At 35.1% G+C, this 13,093-nt stretch overlaps 1 protein-coding gene across 2 annotated transcripts in view; it reads right to left on the bottom strand.

Annotated features, from left to right (window-relative positions):
* Positions 1–13,093, bottom strand: part of TMTC2 (transmembrane O-mannosyltransferase targeting cadherins 2) — a 381,491-nt gene that overhangs the window by 36,926 nt on the left and 331,472 nt on the right. The gene's annotated exons all lie outside the window — the stretch shown is intronic.

Genomic DNA, 13,093 nt, shown 5'->3' with positions numbered 1-13,093 from the left:
AGCACCAGGGGAAAAGGGTACAGAAGTCCAAAAGAGAATGCCTTGGGGGATGCAATGAATTACTGACACATGGTGCTACTGGAGCAGGTGTTAAAGACAGTGCCTGCAGAAGCCATATTGCTCTTTGGAGGAAAAGCACCGCAGCTGGAGGAAAGAGTGGGTATAAATGCTCTCAGGAAGGAGCACAGTTGAGCCTGAGACAGGCAATGCCAATATGTATATTGTCTCCACAGTTGAGCAAGTGGAATTGACTCTTTTTTTAAGTAAATATATATATACAGAGATCATGTGTTAAGGCATATAGATGGATTCCTATAATGTCAAATTTTAGTACTTCCTATAGACCAAGTGGCATTCTAAGTGCTTTATATGTATTGCTTAACTCCCGTAACAAATCCTCTGGGGTAATTACTATTACCACCACCTGCAGAACAGGCAAATGAAATTTAGGAATGGTGAGTAGCATCTGAAGGGCCTGGAACCAGAGATCAGCAAAGCCTTAATTAGTATGTAAGCCATTTGATTCCAGAGCCTAAACTGGTAAGCTACCAGGCACATGCAAGTGGCCTTAAGTCCATGGGGAATTACCATATAGACTACTTTTTCAAAACAGGTTATATAATTGAGGCATGCTTTGAGGTATGCTGTTTATAACAACACCTACAAACAGAAAAATCCTACATACTCTGTGTTCCAAGGCCATCAAAAATACCCAACAGGCACAGCTTTGGGTCTTCACAGAGCCTACCATTTTCCAGTACATCTTAAGTGATTCAGCATGCACATATTTGAAGAGGCAATACATTTTTCATTAAAGCAGCCTGAAAATGCAAACCAAGCTTTTAATAGAGTTTAGTTGTATGACATCTTCATGCTATAGTTTCGACTACATAAACATCTTTGCCATATTAAGCAACTTCAGTTCAGATACATGAGGGAAGTACTATGATCAGACAAATTAAGAACTGAAATTAAGTATTATCAATTCTCATAAAATACAGCATTCCAAAGCTAAGGAGGCCACTCTTCGAATGAAACCAATGGGGTGATTAACCATTTCAAATTCTTGTCACACGATCTCTAACAAAATCACAAGTGCTCTTTTCAACTTGCCGTTTCTTCTTCAAAAAGGAAACATGCATATGTTGTAAAGGTGCATTTCTGTGAGTTATTTTAGTAGAAATAATTTAAGAAAGTGACAAAAAAAATTAGAGATGAAAACCACATAGGAATAATGGATGTTGTGCAAATATGAAAGTCCAATACTTAAGAAACTGAGTTCTATATTATTAGTATTTTGATATAACCATATTGCAGTTTCACTATAAATAAGACTGAATACTGTCTCATAGCACCCATTATTGACATTTGATATATAAGGAAATAATAGTTGTTCATAAGATTAAGATGAAAATATTTTAAAATGTAGTACATACATTCCCCCCCACTTCCTAAATATGTAGCTCTTCTTATTTCTTTTCTGGGGCTTAACAAAGATATTATCACAGTCATGTATTTAAATAAAATTTTACTTAAGTAAGGAGAAAGTGTTGATTCTGATGCTTTACAAGTGACAAGGAATTTAACGTTGTAAAAACTCCATCTGGAAAAATCTTCATCCTTGAGCAAGCATCAGATAAGCTCTTCTCAGCTCTCTTTTGGACCAGGCGTTATTTCTGAGCCTTGTTAAGTAGTTTAGCAACAATTCTCCCACCCTGAATCTGATTCCATGCAGTATCTGGTCACATTTCTTATCTTACCCTTGAGATCTGATCACTTGGCTTGCTTTCAGCAAAAGCCCTGTTAAGTCAGTTTAGCAAGAGCCCCTTACCCTTGGTGTCTTCTGGTAATTTTCTATCCACTCCCCCCCGCCCCACTCTGCTAGTTAGCTACAGCAGGAAAGGAAAAGTATGTCTTCCTTCCCCCTTAATTCATTGTCACAGAGGTCCCTGTGACAACAGACAGACAAGTGACAAGCATACAAATTTATTAACATTTTACCTGACTTGCACTAAAAAAATGAAGACAACAATTAGAACCCAAGTGTTTTTAATGCCAAGACTAAGAGTAAAAACAGTGTGGGGAAATACACATGGAGTATCAGGCAAGTGCAGTGAACTGGGGAGACTTTAGCACAGCCTTTTGTTCAGATTCCTGTCACTTTGTCTTTGGAGATGAGGGAGCCTTCAGGTATGCAGAGGGTACCACTCACATGAGGGTCTCAGGACCTGCTTGAGGTCAGAAAGTTCTTCTTTCACTTGCCATTTCCCAAATTCCTTCAGCTTAAAATATCTAATATACCAAGCTGCCATATTTTGTGACAGCATCTCCTGAACCCTGTCACTATTAATCCCCAGGTATCTTTACTATATTTGGAGTTGAGCTTGTTTTCTCTTCCTGATCATAACAGTCTTGACCCCCTATCACAATAGTGCTAAATAAATTCTTCCTTCCCACTTTGAAATGTGTCTAAATATGTTTTTTTTTTCTTTTACAAGGACATAGGACCTTCAAGAGAAATTAATCGACCAATCTGTTAGCTTTCCAGGATCTGTCAACTTATTTGTCTTTAAGTAGAATATAATGTATCTGTAGATGCCGATTAGAGTTAAAATACGTAACAATGGGTTAGGAGCAGATGAGGAAAGTCCTGGAAACAGAAGAGGGGTGGAATGCTAGGGAGGAATGAAGACTACACTCACAGGCAGCTTTTTGTTACTGTTAATATGTTTTTGAATAAAACAAAGCTCCATAAGACCAAGGATCAGAAACATGAATGCCTATAAAGATAAAAGAGGCAGAGGAGGCTAACTATGGCATTCCAAAGAATGCATAAGGGCTATAGGGGTCGGGGAGAACTGTTCTCTGCAGGTGGCAGCCATGAGGCCACCCTCCCAGGTGGGAATGGGGGCCAGTGTGGGTAGAACTGAATTCTCAAAGAAACCAGGAAATGAGTTTTCCTGGAGAAGAAACTGTAATTTTAGTGTGTGGTCCCACAATTCAAACAATTATAGCTACATCTCCTTACAAAGGATACTCCCACAAAGAAATGTGAGTAAAAATAAACATGCTTAGAAAAATATAATTAAGTGAAGTTCCCCAAAGGTTCTGATGTTCTTAAAACTACCATACACAAGTTGATTTTCCTTATAACAAGAGCCACTTAAGTTCCTGCTCGTCTCTTACATCTTCTGGTCTTTTCTGATGTGAATATATACCCCACTTCCCATACACACTAATGCACAGACATTTTTTAAACACTATTGGTTAAAAAATGATTGCATGTGGATTGTGATGCATGATAATACCCCAAGGATGGAAAAATTGTAAATTCAACTTAGTTCAGCCAGACTATCTCTGCAACTAGTCCACACCAGCAATTCGTCAACAAGTGGGTTGTATTAACCCTGTCTTCCCAGCATGAGGCTTAGAAAAATCAAACAGAAGAAAAACAGTAACCACTTCAGAAATACATTTTTTTTTCATTCTGTCTAATACAAAGTTACTCAAATGTAAACAAAGAAAAGTGAATGTACCAGAAACCAGACTGGGAAACTTGTCAGAAAAAAAAGTACTGTATCTGAATAAATTGAAAAAGAGTTCTATGGTTGAAAGGAGTTTGAAGGTATATACAGGTGGGATTAGACTAAACTTGATGCTGTCACAACTGAAGCTGAGAAGTGGAGCATCTATCTTGCTGAAAAAGAAGAATAAGATTTTTTGATTCCTACTGATTCATAATCTAGGTACAAGGAAGGCTATTTATATACCAAAAGAAAGCAAGAGTTTGGTCTATAAATTTGGATGGGTGTGAATAAACCTAAGATCAAAGGTGCTATTTCAATAATATCTCTGGGCCAATTTAATAAAACTAGATAAAATACAGTGAAAAACTAATAGCAATTTCTCTTGTGATTGTTACCTATTATTTTCTGGGTTCACCAACTTACCTAACTCCATTTTCTAACTACAATATACAAGAAACTGAGGGGGAAAATATGAAATGAAAGTATATGTGCAATATTAGAACATATTTTACTCATCCAGTCAATCTGGTGATATTGGAAGGTATGTGTTAATAATGCGTAAAAGTCATGGAATGCAAGGGTCTATAGTTTTCCCATGTCACAAAGCTCATTCAGAGTTTTGGGAGAACCATATGGGTCCTTTCCCATTTATATGAAATGTGTCTTAACTGCTCACTGGACAAATTATTATTAACCCTGTCAATTTTTTTTGTCTAACAAAATAATAATCTCAAAATCCTACCCCCCTGCTAGATCCCTTATATGGTCAAATCTGAACCTGTCCTGTGTAACTTAATTTCATGATCTCTTGTTCTAATTAGGACTTAGAAATACATTTCCCATCAGAAAACAACTGTATACTTGGAATATTATTATTTATTCCATTAGAATAGCTCAAATACATTAATTCTCAATCTCCCCAACTCCACCCCAGATTCTAATCTTGGGGGTTATTTCTTTTCCATGCCATTTCCCCACAATCATATTTTCCAAAAAGTGTATAATTCAAATTGTAAGTAAAATATTGTAGAATAGGTGGACTATTTTATAACACAGCTGGGCTTTGTCACAGTAAGCTCATTTCTTTAAATTATCTTCCCATATTTCTCATTTTGATTTTAAAATATAATCATCACTAAAGAGCCCAAATAGATAACATTGACTTTGATTATATAATAAAGCTCTGAAATAATTTATATTGTGAGTGCTTGGGAAAGGTAAAATGCACACACGCAGTTTTCTATTGAATAATCCTGAGGATACATTCCCCTTTAATTCATATATAATGAACACACATGCGGAATATTTATAAAACATTGTACAAATATGAAATACAAGGTATAAATAAAACATCTAGCATATAAAATTGCTGAGTCAAAACTAGAATTAATCTACTAGTGATTTCAGAAATTCATGTAGAGATGACCAATTGCTGATTATGGGTCTCACAAGAATGTACCTTAACGGGCACTTGCCTATCACACACAGATGTGACAGGGCTGTATGAAATATCACCCACTGTGCACTTAAGAGCGGCCCACGTGTTACTATCTTCAAATTCTGTTATTTTCTTGGGATTAGCAAATATTCTGACGAAACCTAAAGTAATTTACCCTGAGTTCTACTCCCTTATAACCTAAACTTTCTTCCCCTCCATACCCAGGTCTGTCCCATCCCATATTTTCACAGTCAGTCCCTAGGAGAGGGTGATCCTTTAAGATCTTTAGTATTTTGCCTCCTCCTCACCCTCTAGTGGGACAAATTTTAAATCTCATATTCAAATATATACTCTCTTTAACAACCCTCTTTTTTGAGTTCTTCTTATCTTATCCATATCCCTTTAATTTCTTTCATCTGTCTGATTGCTTTGGCTAGAGTTTCAAGAACTATGTTAAATAGAAGTGCTGAAAGAGGGCATGCTTGTCTTGTCCCAGTTTTTAGAGGGAATGCTTTCAATTTTTCTCTATTTAGAATGATGTTGGCCTGGGGTTTAGCATAGATAACCTTTAAAATGTTGAGATATTTTCCTGATATGCCTAGTTTTTCTAGCATTTTGAACATGAAGCAATGCTGTATTTTATCAAATGCTTTCTTTGCATCTATTGAGATGATCATATGATTTTTATCTTTGAGTCTATTGATGTGATGAATTACATATATTGATTTCCATATGTTGAACCAACCTTGCATCCCTGGGATGACCTACTTGATTATGGTGCACTATCTTTTTGATATGTTTTTGTATTTGATTTGCCAGAATTTTATTGAGAATTTTTGCACCTATATTCATTAGAGATACTGGTCTGAAGTTTTCTTTCTTTGATGTGTCTTTGTCTGGTTTTAGAATCAGGGTGATATTGGCCTCATAGTATGGGTTTGGAAGTGTTCCCTCTTTTTTTAATTCATGAAATAGTTTGAGAAGTATTGGTGTCAGTTCTTCTTTAAAGGTCTTATAGAACTCAGCTGTGTATCCATCATTTGCACATGATATGACTCTATAGTTAAAAGACACAAAAATTTACACCAGAAATCTAGAACTAATAAATGAATTCAGCAAAATAGCTGGATAAAAAATCAACATTCATAAATCAAAGTCATTTCTATATATTAGTGGAGAAATCCTCAGAAAGAGAAACTAGGGAAACCATCCCATTTACAATAGCCTCAAAAATATATATATGTATACTTGGGAATAAACTTAATGAAAGAGATGAAAGACCTCTACCATGAAAACTATAGCATGCTAAAGAAAGAAATTAAAGAAGACATTAGAAGATAGAAACATCTATCTTGTTCTTGGGTAGGCAGAATTAATATTGAAAAAAGGACCATACTACCAAAAGCACTGTACAGATTCAAAGCAATCCCAATCAAAATACCAATGACATTCCTCATAGAAATAGAAAAAGCAATCATGAAATTCATCTGGAAAAATAAGACACCCAAAATAGCTAAAGCAATCCTTAGCAAGAAGAGTGAAGCTGGTGGCATCACTATACCAGACCTTAAACTATACTACAGAGCAAAAATAGCAAAAAAACAAAAACAAAAACAAAAAAAAAAAAACAAAAAAAACAACCAACCAACCAACCAAACAAACAAACAAAAAAACCAGCATGGTATTGGCACTAAAATAGAGCTGTAGACCATTGGGTACAAAACAGAGGACATAGAGACTAACCCACATAACTTCAGTTATATTAGACAAAGGTGCCAAAAATGTACATTGGAGAAAAGATAGCCTCTTCAAAAAATGGTGCTGGGAAAACTGAAAATATACATGTAACAAAATGAAATTAACCCCCTATCTCTCACCATGCACAAAACTCAACTCAAAGTGGATCAAGGACCTAGGAATTAAACCAGAGACCTTGTACCTAATGGAAGAAAAACTAGGCCCAAATATCCATCATGTTGGATTAGGCCCCAACTTCCTTAATAAGACTCCTATAGTACAAGAATTAAAACCAAGAATCAGTAAATGGGATGGATTAAACTAGAAATCTTCTTCTCAGCAAAAGAAACAATAAGTGAGGTAAATAGATAGCCTACCTCTTGGGAGCAAATTTTTATCCCTCACACATCAGATAGAGAGTACTAATCACTAGGATATATAAAGAACTCAAAAAGCTAAACACCAAAAAAAATAAAAAAAAAATAAAAAACACAACAACAAATAACCCAATCAATAAATGGGATAAGGAGCTGAACAGATACTTCTCAGAGAGGATATACAATAAATCAACAAACATATGAAAAAATGTTCAACATCTCTAGCAATTAGAGAAATGCAAATCAAAACTACTCTAAGATTTCATCTCACTCCAGTCAGAATGGCAGCTATCAAGAAAACAAACAATAATAAGTGTTGATGAGGATGTGGGGGAAAAGGTACACTCATACATTGCTGGTGGGACTGCAAATTGGTGCAACCAGTATGGAAAGCAGTATGGAGATTCCCTGGAAAACTTGGAATGGAACCACCATTTAACCCAGCTATCCCACTCTGTGGCTTATACCCAAAGGACTTTAAAACAGCATACTACAGGGACACAGGCATATCAGTGTTTACAGCAGCACAATTCACAATAGCTAAATTGTGTAACCAACCCAGATGCCCCTCAGTAAAGGAATGGATAGGGAAACTTTGGTATATATACACAATGGAACATTACTCAGCATTAAAAGAGAATAAAATCATGACATTTACAGGTAAATGGATGGAGTTGGAGAATATAATGCTAAATGAAGTAAGCCAATTCCAAAAAACCAAAAGCCAAATATTTTCTTTGATATGGGGATACTGACTCATAATGGTGATGTGTGGCAGGGAAGCAAGGAAGGAATGGAGGAACTTTATACAGGGCAAAGGGGAGGGAGGAAAGGGAGAGGGCAAAGGGGAGGGAGGAGAGAGAGGGGGCGAAGGGGTAGGAATGATGGTGGAATGAGTTAGACATCATTACCCTATGAAGATGCAAATGATATGAAAATACTTTGTGTACAATCAGCTACTTGAAAAATCGTGCTCTATATGTTTAAGATGAAATGAATTGTGTTCTGCCATTGTATACAACAAATTCAAATAAATAAATTAATTAATAAAAAAATACAGAAAAAAAAGCCAACAACCCTCTTTTGTATCCTGTAAATTCACACTTACTTTTTGGTATGGTCCATTCTTTTTCATTTACCTTCAAAATTCTTTACAGAATAAGTTTTATACTCCTCATTACCAGTCCTCCATTTCCTTTACACCTTAAAAACTTCTTGTAACACCACAGTGAAAATACTCTTCAAGGCTATTAATGTAAACTTATTCTCTAAAATCCATGAATGTTTTCAGTACTCCTATTGCCTGTTAGCAGTAGCGTTCACTATTCACCAACTTTGATTTCTATGTCCTGTTCCTGTCTTGGTTGCCTTCCTTAGCCTGTATTCCCAATGTAGAAATTCCCAGGGGTCAGAAAAACTTTTGTGCACCACTCCTTTGATGACCTTACTTCATTCTGCTGGTACCTCCTTTCTGCAAACAATTGCCACATCTCTACCCCTACCTATGCATGTTTTCCCAACTGCTTATTTCATAGGAATGTCCCCGAGAAAACTAGAATAGCTACTTCTCACACTGAATTTACTAAGTCCAAACTTAAGATTTTTCTCTTGAAACAAGCATACCCCTCTGATGACCCTATGTCTGTTTACGTATTTTTTTCCTAAGTTAATCTAGATTAAAAATTTTTGGCTATACATTGTGGATAACTCATTTTCCTAGTCACATCCTATTAAATAATCTACTGCTTATTTTTTTCTTGTATGTTCTTTTCTACTCTCCTCATTCCTATATCTTAGTGTCTACAACATTATGCCCTTATTATGACCGTGACCTTCTATTTATTTTTCTTGTTTGTCTTTACTCTGGTTTTATGTTAATTTTCAGGTCTATCTTCCCCTATCCTTCCTCTAACTTTATTTATGTCTGTGTACCTACCTGCCAGGATTCCCTCCTTTCTCCTCTTGCTAGATTCTTCACCTATAAACATTCTATTGTTTCAAGCCGTTTTCAGCTTGCCAACTCTGACTTGGTGCTTTTTCAGATCAATCCAGCTGCAAGTGATTTCTCCAGTACACTTTGCTAGCACAGCTTCTATCTCTCAGGAAGCCTTGATTAGACAGCATTATTTACTGCCCTGACACATGAGGACTGGGATTCACATATTCTCTCCTCCTCTATTTTTCCACATTAGCTTGTATATTTCTCAAGGCCAGAGTTAATTTTTCATAACTTTGAAATTGTATTGCACTTGGCAGAGTCTTACATACAAAGGTGGAACTTGTTTAAAACAAAAAAAAATAAGTAGAAATGAGCTCAGACTAAAAACAATCATATCCACAAGAATATAAGATCTGATCATTGGTCATTACATTCTCTTGACTCCAGAGTTGATAAAAAGTAAAAGCAGGAGACTCTGTACTACGTAAAATTTTCCTATTTAAAAAAATTCAAATCCATAAGTTAATGCAGAATTTGGCTTAGTTCCCACAGGAAGAACAAAGCAGTTCCATTCTCATGTTCCTGCAGTCCTCAAGAGTCAGCATTTTTTGATGTGCAAAAGTGGGTGAGAAGGCAGAGAAGATTGATGTCTTTTTAAAATAACTCCACAGAAAGACTAATTTACTTACAGAAATGAAAAACTAAAGTTAGAAAAACAAAATGAATTTTGGTAAAGTTTTCTTGTTATAGAAACATCTTTTCACATAATATGAGCTCTAATTTTGGAGAAACCACCCCCAAGATCAACTAAATAAGATTGAAAAATTGGTATCTGCCATTTTTGAAGTAATACCTGTATTATACACTGAAAATCAATACACAATTCTCTAACTACGCATTTCAGTAAATGGTAAGAGACTGAACACTTCTGAAGAAGACACAAGACCATAGTCTAAAACTTACATCGTGCCTGATAATTTAGAGTTCTTCCATCATTTTTGCATTTGATTTTTGAAATTCTTTGTGTGTAAAATAATCAAAAAGTCAACAATTTAAAACTAATTTATGTAGAACCACATGGTTTTTGTAGAAAAAACAAATTCATTAAGGAAACAACTTTATTTTATTAGGAAAGAACTACATCCCAGAGAAAATCAACAATCTTTGAAAACATAACATTAATAAGCAGTTGTATACATATTTTATTTTGTGCAGTCGTAACCTGACCTAATTATATGGCTAAAAGATTCTCAGAGTCCCCCTACACAGCTCCTAATCATGGTAGTTGCAGGGATATTTTAAAAAATGTAAGAATATTCTTTGTTAAAAATAAGAGTAAAATTAGATTACCATGTAGATGTGAAAAATGCAAATTGCAGTGGAACTTAAATAGAGAATGAAAATTGAGGTCTGTTTGCTATGCTCTCATAAGCAGGTAACAAAATTGTATTCAGATAAAGCATATAAACAGCAAAAAATATTCTGTTAATTTAAAAAAAAAATATTTGTTTTAGTTGTAGGTGGACACAATAACCCCCATTCTTTTTTTTTTTTTTTTTTTAATATGGTGCTGAGGATCGAACCCAGTGCCTCACACATGCTAGGCAAGCGTTCTGCCATTGAGCCACAACCCCAGCCTACAAAGAATTGTTCTTTATGAACAAAGGTAGTAAACAGCAAGTTCATGTTAGGTGGATGCTTTAATTTAGATTAAATGCAAAACTCCTAATAAATCATAGCCTATTAAATAGGTTTCATTGTTTCAATTTAGATTATTACCATGGTTTATGTTTTATCATTCTTGCCTCAGTGAAACCTTACTTAACTAGACTAATAAAATCCAGAACTTAATCCTAAAGCAGATTATGAAAAAATATATCTGTTGATTCATCAATCATAAAGTCACTTACTTATGGCTGAATATGAGCTTCATATCCTAGTCAAGTCTGATAGATACTTAATTTGCTAATACTAGATAAGGAAAATATCATTTGAATAAATGTATTTTCAAAAGTTTGAGCATGTTTATGAATCAACACTTTGGGGGCCCAGGAAAAAATAGCTTTGAGTTGGAGATTAAATATTGACTTCATGATTTGTCTAGTCATTTAGAATAAACAATCTCAACAGTCAGGCTTGATATGCAGTGCCCGAGTATCTATTTAATTTCTAGTATAGGTCAGATAACTTAGTTCTTCTCTCACTATTCCATGATATTGTGCTGAAGACCCCCATCTGGCCAACCACTTAACAAAGTAAAAGTAACCCTCAAATGGCACAAAGTGAATAAAAGTTGAACTAAATTCCGGTATTACATATATTTAGAGCATCATATTAATCAGTGTAAAAAGAAAAAATAAAGAAAACCCTGATCCCTGCCTTCTATGAAATACAATAACAAGTTTAAGACTGTAAAATCAACTTTTTTCTTAGAAAGACTGCACAAAGATGCCCAAGTTGGGCATTTACAAGGCTATCCCTTCTGTGTTTCCTAATTTAAGTTCCTAACAGTCAGGCACTCTTGCCCATTATTTTCACTCCTATATATATAAAGTGTCTAGAATAAGACCTAAGACTCAGTAAATGTTTACTAAATAAATAAGGTGATTACTATTATTTTTGTTTCCCAGACTTCTGCTTGTATTTCATCTTAAATATATTGCCACATTTTTTCAATAAAGCTTTCCCTTATAAATACACCATGGTTTTGATTACAACGTGATTCCACTTAATTATGATGCTGTGTGAATCCTTAACTTCTCTAACCTTCTGCCCAATGGGAATTGTGAGAAAGGAATGAAAAAAACTCAAGAGTTAAAACCTAACGATGTCAGCCATAAAGAAAAATGAGATTATGTCAGTTACAGGAAAATGGATGGAACTAAAGCCCTTATGTTTAGTGAAATAAGTCAAACTCAGAAGGTTAAGGGTTGTATGTTTTCTCTAATTGGCAGAAGCTAGATAGGAAAAAGGAAAAAAAAGATGGGGATCTCATGAAAATTAAAAGAAGATCAGTAGAAAAAAGGGACCAAGGGGTGGGAAATGACAAGGGAGGGGAAAGAGCTGGGGAGTGATATTGGCCAAATGATACTGTTGCATATAGAAATATATAACAACAAATCCCACCAGTATGTATAATGCACCAGTAAAAAAAAATGTGGGAAGAAAAGAACAATATAACCTAGAAATGTGATTGATGATATAATAAATGCTTAAAACATTTAAGCCATCATTGTTCTTACCATTGGGATTATTAAATTATTTTCTTTGTTGTAAAGAATTTATCAGTTTTTGAAGCATCACACAATTAATGTGAGGGGAATCAGAAGAGTCATTGCAAAACATGGTGTCTTGCAATACTGAACACTTAAAAGAAATTAAGAGGCCCACTCTGTGACTTCCCCATTTTCTCCCCTGACATAGTCATAAGAGCTTCATTAACTTCCTTCTCTCTGAAGACACAGGGACACATCAAAGAATCTGAGCACATAGGCCTTACTAAGCTTCTTCCAATTAATTATCATAACATATTACCAATTTGTTCTCCAATTGTACTTCTACACAATCAGCCATAATAAAAACCAACAACACAGATTTCCTTATTTCTTTGTCTTCATTTCTGAGGGTTCCCTTGTCATGTAAAACTTCCATTAAACAAATGTGTATGTTAATCTGTTTTTTGTTACACAGGTCTCTGCCATGAACCATGTGATAGGCAAGGAAGACTTATTACATTACTTTTCCTTTCCAAAAAAAAAAACAAAAAACAAAAAACAAAAAACCCACTTCCCATGTAAGACTCTTAGCAACATCAATCCTCCACTTCCGTGCTCCCAGAAGACTGTACAGCCTCTAGAGAAACTGCCACACTATATCACTGTATTTCAATTAGTTGATGACATTGGGTCTCCTCTGCTATACTGTGTGGTCTTGTAGAGTACAATATGAAATCTCCGCATCCAGTCACAAAATAGGCACTTTACAGACGTTTGCCCAATAGATGAGCTACTATAGCGAAATGAAACTGATCCCATTATTTGTACTCACCTCACACTAGTACTTTCATTCCTGTTTT

Source organism: Spermophilus citellus (genome assembly GCF_964194105.1).
Source record: "Spermophilus citellus genome assembly, chromosome: 10".
NCBI lineage: Eukaryota > Metazoa > Chordata > Mammalia > Rodentia > Sciuridae > Spermophilus > Spermophilus citellus.
The sequence above is the reverse complement of the archived record's forward strand: the minus strand, read 5'-3'. Positions and strand labels throughout refer to the sequence as shown.